This window comes from Mus musculus, chromosome 14, assembly GCF_000001635.26.
Source record: "Mus musculus strain C57BL/6J chromosome 14, GRCm38.p6 C57BL/6J".
Classification (NCBI taxonomy): Eukaryota; Metazoa; Chordata; class Mammalia; order Rodentia; family Muridae; genus Mus; species Mus musculus.
Genome location: NC_000080.6, coordinates 13,270,204 through 13,283,309, shown reverse-complemented (window position 1 = coordinate 13,283,309; position 13,106 = coordinate 13,270,204). Strand labels below are relative to the sequence as shown.

Here is a 13,106-nt window from a genome sequence, read left to right as displayed (position 1 = left end):
TAGAGAGGAATAGTTTGCAATCTGTAAGAAGAATCAGCAGAACAAAACTAGCTAAGAAAGGGAGCATTTAGAAGAGACCCTTCCAAGCCTATCAATAGATTTTTATTAAAGAAAAATTAGAAATCTTAAGAGTGGGAACCCCAACAAAACAGTTGCACCATCTGCTTATTCCTACTTCTATTCGTCCATGGAGACAGGGTCTAAAACAGTGGGAAACAATTGTCTTTAGAAGAAGCCATTATGGAACTACTCTGTGTGTGGGAGGAGGGAAGCATAGTCAAGTACTTAGTACTATAGTGTCCTGAATTGCATGCTTATAAACAGGTAGGTGAGCCTGTTTCTCTTCATCCATGAAACAGCACATAACACTAAGTATCTACTGTAGCTACTTGCTATGGGGATTCTAGCATATTTTGTAGCCTGGATAGGATAGTACATCATACTTTTAATTCTCTCAATAATTACATCTTTCCTAAAGCAGTGTGAGCATGTAAAGGTCCAGACTGTAGTTCTGGCCATCCAATCTTTGAAGTGCCACTTGCCTTTGGTCCAAGAGCAATCATGTAACATCCAGAGGCAGTGTATGTATTTCTGAAGATAAGTTCTGGGAGAAGTTTAGGGAAGTTTATATTGTCTATTGTCTATCTTATCCCCTAACACCAAATGATGATGAGTATAATATCTTCACAGAGATTGGGGCTACAGCCTAGTGGTAGAACATTTGCCTGGCATATTCAGGGACTTGGCTTTGAACCCTAGCATTACCAAAAGCAGGACAGGACAAACTTATATAGAGGCATCGCTGACAGCCTGCGTTCACACACAAGGTTGGTATAGACCAGATCTGCAGCTGAACCTTGGTGAATATGAAGCTTTGGGGACTCTGAACTGAGATATTGAGGTTTTTGTTGTTTTTGTTGTTACAATTAACCTTAGCTGATGAAAAAGATTTCCTACAGTGTAGGGAAAGCAAGATTCTGCTTTAGGTTGGTTTGAGCTCATTGTCTCTGCATTTTAAAATATCATCTTTGCTCTTTACATAATTTTCAATGAGCTTACTGGGTATAATGTCTCATGCTTATATTTAGTGATGATAATTGTCAGAAATTGAGTTTCGTTTCTGCTCCTGGGTTGCACTGTTTCCTGTATTTCATTTAAGCTACACCCCAACTTGCTCTCCTTCTATATGGATAGCATACCTAGCCATAGGTAACTTGCATAAGTTCATCTCTATATTTGAAGCTCTACCCAAGGAAAGATTTATGTACTTTATTGCCCATTTGAAGATCACTTGAGCTGAGAACTTGGTACTAATAAAATATGAAAACTGTATCTATTCCCTCAGATCTCTTTTCACATGCAACACTTCAAGCTAATATGGTAACGTATTTTTCCAGTTCTCCAAACATTATGTGAAACTTAGACAAAGGCATAATAGCCTATACAACAGTGGCATATTATCAGAGGTTGCTTTTCACATTCCACAGATGTATACATTTCCAACAGCTGCATCACCAAAATAAACACAAAAAAATGTGTGTTGTATATTGCATTTGCAATGAGAAATATTTTGAAGATTTTGGGGTTAGAACCTCTCAATTCACACACAGGAATAACATGGGTTCCCTACGAGCTAGGTTAGGAGGAAAGACGGATGACATCAACACTGCCACATTTTCTTTCTGGTCACTGAAGATAATCCCTTTTCTTTTAGCCCAAGAGAATAAAAACTAGTTCCATCTTATTATAAGGAACACTCTGGAAGAGCTCAGCTACCAGGCTAACTTTGATGAAGCATCTATTTAAGTACATATTGATATGAAACTCAAGTAGTCTGCAGATCTTTTTTACTTTAGGAAAGGGAGTCATAACCTTGAATAATTCCTTTGGCCCAGCAAGGCCATCTATCCACCTACTTTGGAGGAGTCTATTCTCAAGGAGACTTGAATCCTTCTTTGCTCTATTGACAGTTTTATGAGGTATTTTAATTTTTATGTATGGGAGTAGAGGGAGAATGGAGGGGGAGGGGTGAGGGAGTGGAGGGGGAGTAAAGGGAGGAGTAGATGGGCAGTGGAGGGGGAGTGGAAGGACAGTAGAGGGGGAGTGGAGGGGCAGTGGAGGGGAAGTGGAGGAGGAGTAGAGAGAGGAGTGGAGGGGGAATGGAGGGGCAGTGGAGGGGGAGTGGAGAGAGGAGTGGAGGGGCAGTGGAGGGGGAGTGGAGGAGGAGTAGAGAGAGGAGTGGAGGGGGAGTGGAGGGGCAGTGGAGGGGGAGTGGAGGGAGGAGTGGAGGGGCAGTGGAGGGGAAGTGGAGGAGGAGTAGAGAGAGGAGTGGAGGGGGAGTGGAGGGGCAGTGGAGGGGGAGTGGAGGGAGGAGTGGAGGGGCAGTGGAGGGGGAGTGGAGGGGCAGTGGAGGGGTAGTGGAGGGAGGAGTGGAGGGGGAGTGGAGGGAGGAGTGGAGGGGCAGTGGAGGGGGAGTGGAGGGAGGAGTGGAGGGGCAGTGGAGGGGGAGTGGAGGGAGGAGTGGAGGGGCAGTGGAGAGGGAGTGGAGGGAGGAGTGGAGGGGCAGTGGAGAGGGAGTGGAGGGAGGAGTGGAGGGGCAGTGGAAGGGGAGTGGAGGGGCAATGGAGGGGGAGTGGAAGGTCAGTAGAGGGGGAGTGGAGGGGCAGTCGAGGGACAGTGGAGGGTGACATCTTGAAGGTAAAGACCAGAGTTTATTCCCAGCAGCCTCTAAGAATAGTGAATGGTCGGTCACAAGACAGAGTAGTCTTAGCTTGCTTACTCACTAAGTAAAGGCTGAGAGCCTGCTGTACATTACCATGGCTGAGTTCTAATGACCTCCAAGGTGTTTGCTAAGACTCATACCTCCTCAAAGCTTGCACTGTACTAGAAAATACTCAAGCCTTAAATTTTTAAAGTCAGTGTTTCCTGCATATGATAGCGAGAAGTCAAATAAGAGTAATCACTTTAAATTTCAAAGATGACTGATATTAGATCAAAACTACAAAAAATAAGTCATTATGAACAAATATAAATATATTATATTAAGTAATGTAAGCACACAAAGAAAAGTATTCTTCATATATTAAGTAACCAACAAATACTCACAAAACAAACCACATGCTTCAGGAGACAGACCTGCAATATTCAGGCAAAATGACTGCTTTGGACTAGTGTCCTTGGATTTCATCTTCTTCCTTCTCCTGTAGAGAAGAACGATACTTAAAGTTTATTTGTTGTATTAATGCAGAAGGAAACTGTACTCAGAGGTTGTGAAGTAAAAAATATGACAAAGAAGTAATGAGCGACAGCTGTCTAAGCACTGCCCAGGGCACACCCCTGATCCTGCTGGCAGTGTGACCTTCCCAAGTTCTTCCTCAGGTCTCTGAGCAAGTGAGTGCCGCAGGGGATGTCAAGTGCTCATTTGTTCATTTGGTTTGCAGAAGACTTTAACTTTATAACAAATGAAGCACTGTCTTTCAAACATCCTGTAAAGTTAGATTTATTTTCCTATGCTTTTGTCTTAAGTGGATACACTAAGACATGGTGTGTTTAATTTTTTTCACAAAATAAGTCTTTGTAAAATAGGCTTTTTGCAAGTCTTCTATACAGAATTTCTTCTCCCCTCCTCTCCCCCCTCTCCCTCCCCCCCTCTCTCCAAATTGTAATTTTAATTAATGTGTTAATTGTATAAGGTAGCAGGTTGCATAAGTACAAATTTTCCATTCAAATTTACCTTGAACCTATTTCCCTCCATATCACCTCTTCTCCCTCCCTTCCTCCCTCCTTCCCTCCCTCCTCCTCTTCCTCTTCCTCCCTGCTGTTAATGAACTTTACTCCCGACTTTGAAGTCCCCTACTCTTAGCACTCATTACCTCCCTCCCTGTCTATAGATTTAATCTATACAAAATCCAGGAACCAATGCAAGAATATCTGCAGTATTTGTCTTTCTGAGACTTACTTAATTCCCTTATGATGATCGCCATTTGCATCTACTTTCCTACAAGTGACATAACCATTCTTTATTATCACTAAGAAAATTATGGACGCACCATTTCTCTAATTATTCCTCTGTTGATGGACACCTAGGTCTCTTCGTAACTTAGATATTGTGACTAGTGCTACAATGGACATGGATATGCAAATGGGCCTGTCATGTGTTGCCATGGAGTTCTTTAGCTAAATATTGAAGCCTGGTGTGGCTGGATCATGTGATTGTTCCATATGCAGTTCTCTGAAGCACTTCAAACTGATTTCCACAGTGGCTGAACTATATTCACAGAACTATATTCACATGAGGATTCCCACTGTTCTGCATGCTTGTCTGCTTATTTTTTAAATGATTGTCATTCAAGGTGATATGCAATCTCAATATAGGTTGATTTCATTTCTCTGATGACTAGTGAGGTTGATCATTTTTCATGTATGTAATATGGACTTTGGACTTCATCCTTTAAGAATCGTTCATTCATTTGACTAGCCATTCATTGATTGGGTTGTTATTTGTTATTTAGTTAACATATAATTTGTCGAATTATTGGTGTAGCCTAGATATCAATCTTTTGTCAACAAAGAGTTTCTGTTTCTGTAAAGGGTGACATTAAAACTTTGATGGAGATTGCTTTGGGGAACATAGCAATTTTTGCACTAGTAACCTTTCTAAATCCATAAGCTTGGGAGACTTTTTGTCTTCTGTTGTCTTCCACTTATTTCTCCAGCAATTTATACTTTGCATCATAAAGCCTTTCTGGGTTAGGTTTACTCCAGGATATATTTGCGAGGGGCAATAGACAATGGGATTGTTTTTCTGATTTCTTCCTCAGTGTGTGTGTGTTACTTATACATAGGAAGGCTACTGATTATGTGTGCTAATTTTTTAATCCTGCCACTTTGCTAAAAGTATTTATCAGGTCCAAGTTTTCTAGTGGAGCCTTTAGTGTCTTTTCAGTTCAGGGTTATATCATTCACAGTTAAAAAAATGGTGAGTTCTTTCCTTATTTTATACAATTCCTTTCCTTGCCTTACTCTTTCCTTGTGGAAATATTTTGAGGTTTTCCCCAGTTACTATAGTGTAGACTAGCATTTTGCCATTTATAGCAATTATTTGGATGAAATTTGTTCCTTCTATTCCCAGCTTTGTTAGGACTTTTATTGTGAAGGATTGCTGCATGAAATTAAAAGCTTTTCAGTGTTCATTTGATGTGATATCTGTCATTGAGTCCATTTGTGAAATATATTAATTTTTTCTTGATTCATTCCTCCATCTCTGTAAGGAAGTCAACTTGGTCATGGTGAATGATCTTTCTGATGTTTTTCAATTCAATTTTCAAATATCTTATTGAGAATTTTTGTATTAATGCCCATCAGGAAGTTTGGTCTATAAGACATATTGATGTCCTTTAAAGTTATTGTAGAATTTAGCAATAAATTATTTTTCACCTGGGCTGTTTTTTAGATTTGTTTAAAATAAAATATGAGTCTGTGTGTTGGTGGGTATATACCATGTGCGTTTTTGGTTCCTGTAGACACCAGAAGAGAGCATCACCCAAACCAATTTGGGTGCAGGGTCATCTGGAAGACTAGCAAAGTTTGTAACTGCTAAGACCTCTCTCTAGTCCCCATACATGAATTTTTTAAATGGAGAGATTTGGCTTTATATCACTGCTTCAATCTTATTACTTGTTCCAGATGTGTTTAAATTTTAATCTCTCCTTTGTTAATACTCATTGGTCATGTATATTTAGAAACTCATTCATTCTTTTCTTTAGATTCTTTAGATTTTCCGTTGTAGTTGAATATGTTTTCAAGATATGTCTTAATAGTTTTCTGAATTCCATTGAAGTCTATTATAGTGTCTTCCTTTAATTGATAGTATTATTCATCTAGGTTTTCTCTCTCTCTCCAAGTTAATTTGGCTAAGGTTTGCCAAATCACCTATCTTTTAATAAAAGTTACTGTTTCATTAATTCTTTGTATTTTTATTCATTTTAATTTTATTAATTTATTCTCTGATGTAAATTATTTCTTTTCTTCTACTAACTTTGTGTCTGTATATCATGCATGTTCAATGCGTGCATGGATGTCTGTACATCATGTGTGTTCAGTGCCAGCAGAGGCCAGAACAGGGTTTTGGGATCTCATGGAACTGGAGTTAAGGACAGTTGTGAGGTGCCATTTGGCTGCTAGGACTTGATTTTTATTTTTGTTTGTTTTTGAGACAGGGTTTTTCTCTGTAGCCCTGGATTTCCTGAAATTCACTCTGTAGTCCTGGCTGGCTCCAAACTCAGAGGTCCACCTGCCTCTGCCTCCCAAGTGCTGGGATTAAAGGCAGGCACCACCACCACCCAGCTGGTCACTGGAACTTGAGCCTGGTCCTCTGGAAGAGCATGTAGTGCTAGCAAACATCGAGCCATTTTTCCAAACCAAAATGTTTATGTGTATTCCATTGTGTGTATGTGTGTGTGTGTGTGTCCACGTGCACTACCTGTGTGCTAACACCCTTCAAAGTCAGAAGAGTGTATGGGCTTACCTATAATTGTGGTTACAAACACATGTAACTACCCAACCAGGATGCTGGGAAATGAGCCCCAGTCCTCTGTAAGAACAGAGAGTATTCCTAACCCTGAGCCATCTCACTGGTTTTCTGATTTTTTAATGTAGGCAGTTATACCTATAAACTTCCCCCTTAAGAAAGCTTTTACTCTACCATGGTGTTGGGTAGGTTGTCTTTTTCATTTTCATTTAGCTTTAGAAAGTTTTAAATTTTCTTTGTGATCTTGTTGATAAGTCTTAATTATTCAATAGTGTGTTGTATAGTCTCCATGGATTTGTATGTGCTCTATATTCTCTCTTGATGTCAAGTTCTTATTTTATTCCATGTGGTCACAGAGAACACACCAAATGATTTTAATTTTCTCTATTTTATGATCTCTTTTAGAGGAAGTTTCATTGAATTATGAAGAGAATATGTATTCTGCAGTGTTTAGATAGAACACTCTGTAGCTATTTGACATAGTCATTTGATTTGTGATTTTATTTGACCCAGATGTTTCTCTGTGTTTTGTTGGCATGACCTTTCTGTTGGTATCTGTTATTATTGTTTTGGGGATAATCTATGTCTTTATATGCCCTTATTTTTTCATAAAATTGGGTGGACTAGTGTTTGGTGAGTATATACTTAGAGTTGTAAAAGACAATTAATACTCGGAACCAAATATATGTATGACCAATAAGAACTCATATCATAAAATGGCTATTTCTGAATTTTAAACCAAAGGGAACTGTGTAAAATTTGCAGCTTCAACAAATGCAAACTAGAACACCAAACTCTTATTGAACTATCCACCCTTAATCTCAGTACATCATTATAACAACTGAAATTATAGTAACAGTGTAGCAGTGTGTTAAGTAGGTAGTAGGCAGCAGGCAAATGCCTCCACAGGCCTCCACTCCACGGGCCACCACTCACTCACTCACTTAGCTATGTTCTAAGACCTAAATCGTGTGCTATTGTCACCCACAGCACACTCAGGAAAATCTAGACTCCAAAAAGTTAAAGCCTTAGCTAAGGTTTTATGGAAAGTAAACAGCAGAGTCAGTATTTTCTTCCTTCCCCACAGCTTTCTAAGAAAAGGATGTTGTGCAGTTTCCATTGAATACATCACAAGCTGTTAGCAAAAATGTTTCTTGCTGGAATATAAGCAAAAGGTCTTGGGAGGCATGGAGGAAGGACAGACAGCATATTCTTCAAGCATTACTAATTGTGTGAACACTCTAAAACACAGAAAACCCCTCCCAGTCCCAGAGACTGGCATATCCCATTTCTGTCTTTTACCACTAGCTGTTTTCATAAACGCTCATCATTTTGGTGTTCTAAACACCCTCAGAGTACAGACAGCTCTGAGTTCCTGCCCCATCCCCTGCAGGATTTGAATGATATTGAGGCAGCCCAGTTAGCTCTGGTGCTTCCCCAGGAAAGAGGTCAGCAGAAGGAACAGTGAACAGGAGGTCAGGCTCATTTTGACTGAATTCATTACATCCCGATTCTTCCAGTTCTCCCTGGGTTGGGCAAAGAAGTTAGGCTGTTATATTTATTGTTTAATTAGCATACAAAGTGTCTCATTATGACATTTTTATACTTAATTTGCTGTTATAGGTTTTGCCCACCCTTTTGTCCCTCATCTTCCTCACATTATCATACCCTTCCATCTCAGGGACAACTTTTATGTTTCCAAGCCACATATTTTCTATTTGTGCATCCTCAAAAGCCTCATTTCTTATCTAGCACCCCTATAGTTTCATGTAGTCCCATTCACATCCACATATGCATGTGTTTACCAAAATGAAAAGCTGGAATCCAAATATAAAAGAACACGCTTGTTGTGTGACATGGTGAGTCATTCCATCTTCACTCGGCTTTCTTCTCCATGGAATATGTTTTTAGACTCTCACCTCTCTACAATAATATCTAATAACAGACCACCCACCCTAGAAGGCTATCTTATGTCTGTTATTCACACTGTGCCTTTAAAAAAACACACAATTGTCTCATACTCCTTCTTTTCAAAATTCTCCTTTCCTTGAGTCTCAAGGCCCTGTCTGTCTGTTTATCTAGGAATTTCCCTTGAAGGTAGTATTGGTTCCTTTAAAAGGTTCTTTTAAAAGGTTCTTCTTGAAGATAGAAAATTACTCAGTGGTAGAACTTTTACTAGCATCAGCACTAAACACACTAAAATGTCTTGGCAAAACTTTCAGGAACATATATTTCTAGAGATTATATAATGTAAAAGTTTTTTTTTTAATGTCTCTGGAGCTGAGGTTAAGGCTCAGTGGATAAAGTGCTTACCACACAAGCGTGGGGATCTGAGTTGGGATCCTGGGAATCTGAGTAAAGCCAGAGACTCCTGTGCATCTGTTACCTCAGCCCTCCTACAGGGAGATGGGCACATGTGTGCATCTGTTACCTCAGCCCTCCTACAGGGAGATGGGCACATGTGTGCATCTGTTACCTCAGCCCTCCTACAGGGAGATGGGCACATGTGTGCATCTGTTACCTCAGCCCTCCTACAGGGAGGTGGGCACATGTGTGCATCTGTTACCTCAGCCCTCCTACAGGGAGATGGGCACATGTGTGCATCTGTTACCTCAGCCCTCCTACAGGGAGGTGGGCACATGTGTGCGTCTGTTACCTCAGCCCTCCTACAGGGAGGTGGGCACATGTGTGCATCTGTTACCTCAGCCCTCCTACAGGGAGATGGGCACATGTGTGCATCTGTTACCTCAGTCCTCCTACAGGGAGATGGGCACATGTGTGCATCTGTTACCTCAGCCCTCCTACAGGGAGATGGGCACATGTGTGCATCTGTTACCTCAGTCCTCCTACAGGGAGGTGGGCACATGTGTGCATCTGTTACCTCAGCCCTCCTACAGGGAGATGGGCACATGTGTGCATCTGTTACCTCAGCCCTCCTACAGGGAGATGGGCACATGTGTGCATCTGTTACCTCAGCCCTCCTACAGGGAGGTGGGCACATGTGTGCATCTGTTACCTCAGCCCTCCTACAGGGAGGTGGGCACATGTGTGCATCTGTTACCTCAGCCCTCCTACAGGGAGATGGGCACATGTGTGCATCTGTTACCTCAGCCCTCCTACAGGGAGATGGGCACATGTGTGCATCTGTTACCTCAGCCCTCCTACAGGGAGGTGGGCACATGTGTGCATCTGTTACCTCAGCCCTCCTACAGGGAGATGGGCACATGTGTGCATCTGTTACCTCAGCCCTCCTACAGGGAGATGGGCACATGTGTGCATCTGTTACCTCAGCCCTCCTACAGGGAGATGGGCACATGTGTGCATCTGTTACCTCAGCCCTCCTACAGGGAGGTGGGCACATGTGTGCATCTGTTACCTCAGCCCTCCTACAGGGAGGTGGGCACATGTGTGCATCTGTTACCTCAGCCCTCCTACAGGGAGATGGGCACATGTGTGCATCTGTTACCTCAGCCCTCCTACAGGGAGATGGGCACATGTGTGCATCTGTTACCTCAGTCCTCCTACAGGGAGGTGGGCACATGTGTGCATCTGTTACCTCAGCCCTCCTACAGGGAGATGGGCACATGTGTGCATCTGTTACCTCAGCCCTCCTACAGGGAGATGGGCACATGTGTGCATCTGTTACCTCAGCCCTCCTACAGGGAGATGGGCACATGTGTGCATCTGTTACCTCAGCCCTCCTACAGGGAGATGGGCACATGTGTGCATCTGTTACCTTAGTCCTCCTACAGGGAGATGGGCACATGTGTGCATCTGTTACCTCAGGACTCCTACAGGAAGATGTGATGCTCCAGGGACAGCCTGAGACACTCAACAGCTAACATGAGACTGACATGAGCATAGTAGGTGAAGAGTGACAGCTGAAGTTGTCCCCTTTCCTCTACATATGCACTGTAATGTGTGCAACACCATGTACAGACACAAACATACACTTGCACACACACACATATATGTCTAAAAATAAATCACTGTTGAATATAAGTAGAAATTAGGTAGACATATTTACAAAACATAGTTTTTGCTTTCAGCCATTTTATCCTTGTTTTAGGGGAAAATGCATGTGAAAAAAAATCTTATGGATGATAAAGATAAAAACGAGTAGCTAGATTCTATCACATAGTTAATAAACATAATAGAAGCAGTGCTATATGTGTCTGTTGTATCACATTATGGAGTCTTTAGAGCTTATTTTTCAACATTACAAATAGCTTTGGTACCTATGAAAAACAAACCTATCTTGCTTATCAATTAATTGTAAGACCCTGCTTAGTTACCTTTCCCTAGTCTAAACCCATACTTGAAATACTCTGCTTTCTCTTGAGATCACAAAGTTTTTTGCCCTTCAACTTTTAAGTAAAAAATAATTGGAAATTATTTCTGTTGGAAAACAGGCCAACAATGGAGTTTGTGAGGAGAATTCTGACCACTGTGAGAACACTCTAAGGAAACAACATTAGAGTCTTGTGACATCAATGTCTTCAAAATATGGAATTGCTCTGAGAATGTGTTTTTGTGCTCCTCCCAACTATCACAGATTAAGTTAAATGTTTAAATGCCTCTATGAATAAAACATGATTTTGACAAGTGTGTCTTGTCCTGATGGGTGTGTAATTCTTGAACTGATGAAAACTTTACCCCTGCGAGCTTTCTTAACCCTCAGAGTTCTTAAACTGTCTGAGGATCTGAATAAAGGCACACAATTTAGTCGGCCTCATTTATTGGCTGCATTCTCCCAGGCACCATCACCTCTAGAGCCGTGGCAGTTTCAAGTCTGAGACACCAGAACACTAACTTCTGTGTCATTCTGTGGTTGTGCTCTTGCCTGCCTTAGTACTCGGGCTTTGTGAGAGGGCAGGGACAGTGCTAAATATGCTCACCCAGTTAGAAGCAGAAATTCATACCTAAAATTGGGTTTTTACTAAATTATACTGCAGTGCATTTCTACACCTGCTTGGCAAATAATATGCAGAGGCATGCTACAATTACATATGTTCTTTGCCAGAAATAAAGGATAGGTTAAAATAATAAACCCTTCAAGTTATTAAAGAGAGAGATGAAGGGAAGGAAGAAAAAAAGAATGTATTTTTGTGTGTGTGTGTGATACAAGAGAAGAAAGGAGGAAGCGAAAGAGAGAGAGGTGGGGGTGGAGCATATGAAAGAGTCTTTCCAAGTCAAGAACAAGGAGTATCATCAGCATCACTATTGGTTACTTATTCTCAGGATTTGCTGACCCAAGCCCCAAGTCTCATCCCAGCTCTGCAGTAGAGCATCATAGCAGCCTTGCCTGTCTCCTGCTCCCATTTCCTGTGCATCCTGTAGGTCTTCCCCTTCTAACACCTTCTTCTTTCCACTTGTTGCTTTATTCTAGACCTCAACTCCAGATGGCACCTCCTGCTAGCCCAAGGGCCAAGAGATCCAATTCCTCCAGTTTTATTTCCAGCTTTGTAGGTGGAAATGTGCTGCAGTCTTTCTTTCCACTGTGATGCCATACCCATGGGACACATCCTCCAACCTTCCTTCCCCCAACTCATCCCAGTATCCAAACCTCCAACACCGCAGGAATTCCTTGTGAGCATAGCAGCTGCACAGGCCAGGAAAAAAGACTGTTAGCACACAGACATCACACTTTTCAAAAATTGAGAGAAGAAACAGAAACCAATGAAGAAAATACCCATCCAACAAAGACAAATTCTGAAATCAGCATCTAACCAAAAATCATACCAACCCAAGATGCATAGAGGCCACTATAAAAACAAAGCAAAACAAACAACAAAATGGTAGGGTAATGCCTCCACTAGAGCCAAGAGATCTTACCACAGCAGGTCCTGAATAACAAAAATGAAGTACAAGAAAAATTCCTTATAGTTGTCTATATGAAGATAGTAGAGATTCCTAAGGAAGAAATGAATAAATCTTTTTAAAAAAATACAGGAAAACACAGATAGTTTAAATACATACATACATACATACATACATACATACATACATACATATTACTCAAGATCCAAAAATGAAAATACAGCCAATACAGAAAATACACTAAGGGAATTCTAGAGATGCCATATTTCAGAATTTGAACAGGATTTACAGCAGCAAGCTCACTGTCAGAATATGGAGGAGAGAATCTCAGGGATTAAAGATATAATAGAAAAAAATGAATATATCAGTAAAAAAAAGTTAAACAAAAGAAAACAAAACAAAACAAAAAGCAACTCCTGACATAAAACATCCAGGAAATCTATGAAAAGAACAAACCTAAGAATAATAGGTATTTAGGACGGAGAAGAATCCCAGCTGAAAGGCACAGAAAATGTCTTCAACAAAATTATAGAAAATGATTCCTAAACTAAAGAATTAGCATACCAATAGATTGGACCAGAAAAGAAAGTCCTTGCACCACATAATAACCAAAACACCATACATACATACATACATACATACATACATACATACATACATACCACACAACACAAACATGCAAAACAAAGAAAGAATATTAAGAGCTACAAGGGGAAAAGACCAAGTAACACATAAAACCAGACTTATGAGAATAATA

The 13,106-nt window shown here is 40.9% G+C and overlaps 1 long non-coding RNA gene across 2 annotated transcripts in view; it reads left to right on the top strand.

The window, feature by feature from the left end:
• The window catches only part of Gm5087 (predicted gene 5087), a 127,251-nt gene that overhangs the window by 1,329 nt on the left and 112,816 nt on the right, over positions 1-13,106 (top strand). Inside the window, exon 2 of one of the 2 annotated variants that reach the window (NR_121589.1) lies at positions 11,919-11,994. The exons of the other annotated variant lie outside the window; for it this stretch is intronic. This is a non-coding gene — a long non-coding RNA (predicted gene 5087). The remainder of the gene's footprint in view (positions 1-11,918; positions 11,995-13,106) is intronic. 2 annotated transcript variants of the gene reach the window in all.